Genomic DNA, 4,715 nt, shown 5'->3' with positions numbered 1-4,715 from the left:
CTCAGCCAAAGAGCTTTACAACACAGACAAAAAGCTCTATCTGAAGGGAACACTGTGAACCTACAGAAGCAGGGAGGAGAAAATAACTTAACCTGCAGGTTTCACGACGGTAGCCTGAATTTCCCTCTACCAACTAACAGCTACAAGACACGGTGTTAATTTTCTGCCTTAAGTACCACCAATCTATAAGACCTCAGCTTATCCTGATTTCCATTCTGATTAAAGAAAGCGCCAGTGACTCTCGGAGCAATTAAATGCAGTTCATGTACAGAACTCTTCTGGATATGACACATAGTCTCCCTGAACCCATGTGTTACCAAATACTAGTGAGAAAATTGAATTCCTTTAATTTAGCATGGCTTTAAAAATACCCATTAGCCAATTTGGGAATAAGCTAATATTGAAAAGAAATTATTTTCACTCCTTACACCTGCCACTTATAAAGATCACCCTCTCCTCCCTTCTCCTCCCCACCCACCCAATAGCTAACAGCAGGTAATTACAATTTAGCATCACCTGGCTATCATAATGATCCTTAAACAGCCTCTAACAGATCTTGACTGGAGTTTGTATCCCTGACAGAGACACAGCTTAGCTCTGTGCCAAACACACCTGCCCTAATTCAGGCATCTCCCTCCTGCAGCTGTTAGCTGTTAGCAGTTAAAGCTTCTAGGGAATTGAACAAAAATTTAAACTGACAAAAGAAAGGCTAGAAAGATCAACAACCCATAGAAACAGATATTGATCACTGGAAAACAGCAATGGCTTCTGCCAAAAATGCCTTATATTGTAAAATGCTTTTTAATATCTTTAGTACACATTATTTAATTTCTTTCTCAGAGAAGCCCCTATGAGAAGGATGAAAAACTCTTTGAAGAAAAAAACAACTATTATACAATCAAGCTGTCCCTCTTCCCTTCCAGTTAGATAGCCAAAGGAAATAAAATCACTATCTCAAAAAAATACCAACACACCCATATTCATTGCAGCATTATCCTCAACAGCCAAGATATGGAAACCACCTAAATATCCATGGACAGATGAATAAAGAAAATGTGGTGAATACACACACACACACACAATAGAATATTACTCAGTCATAAAAAAGGAAAGCCTGCCGTTTGTGATAACATGGACGAACCAGGGGAATATTAAGTGAAATAAGCCAGGCACAGAAAGACAGATACTACATGATCTTACTTATATGTGGAATCAAAAACAGTTGAACTCCTAGAGGGAGGGAGTAGAATGGTGGTTACCAGGATCTGGAAAGGCAGGGGAAATGGGGAGATGCTGATCAAAGGGTACACACTTTCAGGTATAAGATGAACAATTCTGGGGACCTGATGTACAGCATGGGTGCGTATGGGTGTGGTAAATTTTTGGTAATCATTACACAATGTATAGGTATATCAAAGGAAAAAGGCCTCACTGATATCACATTATAGAAGAAAACTATGTGAGAGGCAGTCCATGAAAAAGGAAAATGATACCCCCTCAAGGAGGCTTCAGAGGGACTGCAAATGAGGAATTATTTACATGATAAACATGGGCCCAAAGAGAGACATGAACCAAGGCCAGCTTGATGAGTTTGAAACAAATGTTATTTCCCTTCTCTTTATAGTCTTTGCTACCCGTCACCCCTCTTCCATTTCCCTCTCTTCACAGATCTCTCCACCACTTTCTCCTAATTCCTTCCCCATTCCCAGCCAGAACTCCTGAGGAGGGTAATCCAAATGAAAACTAACTGGGGAGACTTCAAAGTGTTTTTTCAGCTCAAAGCCTTCTCATGCTCCAGCCGTTTGTAGGTGGGCACACCAATTCATCCTTCCTTGGCCCTTCCCTACAGCCTCCCACCCACACAAACTATCCCAGATAATTCAACAGGGGGTAAAATATTGCTCACAAAATGCAGTAACTCACCGCCCACCTTTGTCAGAGATTCAGTATCCTACAGGGGCCAGTAAAAACAGAATCATCAAAGAAAAAGGAGAACTCGTAGGTTACCAGTAATGCAATTATTATCAACTGGGATTCTCAGCCTAGGAGTGTCTTGTTTACAAATCAGCAAGCCAGATGATAGGATTTCTTTTCTATAGCCTTGATGTTGATGAATTTCCCCTCACATGCCATGGCTTGTCATTCCTGCCTCTCCAGGCAGCTAGAGGCTGGCTTTGCTCTCAGTAAAACAGGACTGACTCAAAACACTGGCTATATTATTGTCCTGTAGACAGGGCACAGGGGCTGGTTTATTAGGTATTACCCAAGTAGACCAGGTTTTCTTTTTTTTTTTTTTCTATCACCTGCTGCTTTTTCTCTCTCCCTTGCTATAATTCTTGATTACCCTTATTTATGACTACATTGTTTGCCTAGGGAGGCAGCTATGCCATTGCAATGGTTGAGGTCTTATGTTATCGGCAGTAATACTGTTCGAAACCTGCACCATTCACCTTTTCATGTATTGTTACTCAGAAGATAATGATGGTGGCTGAGTCTTCAGAATAAGAAAGGTGTAACAATGAGTACAAAAAAGATATCCCAAATTTGGACAACTAAATAATAAGAATTGCATAGTTGCTGATCTGGATGACCCAAGGGAATCCCTAGAGGTGCTACCTTTGGCCTCTGGCCCATGGCCTCATTATTTTTTTGGTCACATTGTAGCCTTTTCTTCATTTTTAGCCTCTTTCCATTATGAAAAATTTCATCTCTGCTTCAGTATATGTTAATCCCACAGGCATCCATCCCAGCATAAAGTTTCAGGTGATAGTTGAGATGATGTGTCAAAAGGGGGACCCATGTAATCTGTGGCAATAAGAGGAAAAGGGGAGGGTTTCCCCCTTAATGCCTAACATATAGTAGGTGTTCAATACATTGTTTTTGGATGAATTTGGGGAAATAAATTAATATATTTCAATCATGTTTAAAATACTCCATATTTGACTTTTTAAAAAAAATTTGAATTTTTTTCTTAATGTGTCAGGAGTTGCTGCACAGGGGGAAAGCGAAGTTCCCAGGAGTAAGATGTGCAGGAAGGGGGCAGCCTTGCATCTCAGGGCTGAGTTCCCTCAACTGTGTGCTTGAGGGAAGTTCTCCCCTTGCAGACACACTGCTGAGTGATAAGGAAGTGCCTAGACTTCACTCTGACCAGACTTGGTTCTGAGGCCTATGAAATGTTGATGGGAAGAACAGAAGCAGGAAAATCTATCTATTCAAATTTGCAAGACGTGGAAACTTTTATTCACCTTCCTGGTTAGACTGTTCCTTTGTCAAAGTAAAGCTAAGGCCATGGAAAATGAGCTATTTGAGAGTCTGTCGCTCCAAGGAAGAACATGCTGGCCTAATTGTCCCCCAAGTCAGGAGAGAGAATTGTAAAAAACACTTAAACAGGCCTAAGTAAAGGTCCAGCACATTATTTATTTAAGACTGAATTAGGACTGAGTCATTCCGACTCTGAAAAAAGAGTGTTGTTGGATTCTTATGTATTTAATGGGTCTGCCCTATTGAAAACCATTGTGAAGTATGGTTTCCCAAGCAAGAAATGACACTTTCACTGTCAGTCTTTCTAGGAGTCTGGCAGAATCCAGGACCGGGATTACCCTTATTTATGAAGCGACCTTAGACTAACAGTGGCTCTCTGGGTCTCCAGACAATTGGCCAGGGACTCTAAAAACCAGAAACAAAGTTGAGAGAACTCCATGCTGGTGGAGAAAAACAGCTGGCCTTTATCACCAGAATGTGCCCCATAGAAGCAGCAAAGCAGCAAGCGACGTTCTTAAACAAGGGCCTGTGGGCCTCGTCAAGATCTGGAGGAGTCATCTACGACTCACTGCTGAGTGAGAGGGCTAGGCAGTGTCTTTAAGATCCTGCCAGCTTTAACATTGTATGCTTTTTCTTTTGTTCAATGTCTCACCACAACTGGAAGTGTTGCCTCAACTACACAGGAGAAAGTTTGCAGTAACTTAGAGAAAACATTATTTTAATCACCAGTGTATGTTCTCCTGCTCCCTGGACAAATCCATCAGCAGCAGCAACACTGACCAGGTCCAGATTGGGGCCGCTGCAGTGGATGTGAATCCATTGAAACTAGGGGTCTCCAGTGCTCCTGACTCCTCACAGCTCTGTTCCTATGACAAGGATGGTCAGCAAAGCCAGCAACCTTGAAGGGGGACCTTCTCCTAATCTCCTCCCTGCCTGCTGAGAGAGTGTACAGAAGCAGCCACCTGTCAGCTGCGATGAATCCAATGATAATTACATAAATCATTAACAATACTTGATATTTGCCCATCACATTTCTCATTTCAAAGTGCTCGTAAAATTGTATCTCATGGGTGGCACTGCCGGCACAACAGAATTCCAAGGAAGGATTACGGGCTAAGTAAATAAAGCCTGGAGGCTGCTTTAAAGCCTAGGAGTCTGTTATTAACCCTTTCCTCCTTTTCGTTTAACTTTTTCTCATGGAAATGTTCAAACATACCAAAAATAGAGGAAATACTATAATGAGTCCTTATGTATCCATAACCTAGCTTCAACAATTATGTATGGCTTTACAGTCTTGTTTAGTTCATAACTGCAACTTCATTGAGGGTGAGTGCTGGGGTATTCTGAAGCAAATCAGTGACAACATATTTTACCCATGGATACTTTAGTGCCATTAATAAAACCCCTAGGTTATTCTATTAATTTGAAATCTACTATAAATCTATCTGATGAAT

The sequence above is a fragment of the Gorilla gorilla genome, chromosome 6 (genome assembly GCF_029281585.2).
Source record: "Gorilla gorilla gorilla isolate KB3781 chromosome 6, NHGRI_mGorGor1-v2.1_pri, whole genome shotgun sequence".
In the NCBI taxonomy this organism is placed as follows: domain Eukaryota; kingdom Metazoa; phylum Chordata; class Mammalia; order Primates; family Hominidae; genus Gorilla; species Gorilla gorilla.
This window is presented reverse-complemented; position numbering follows the sequence as displayed.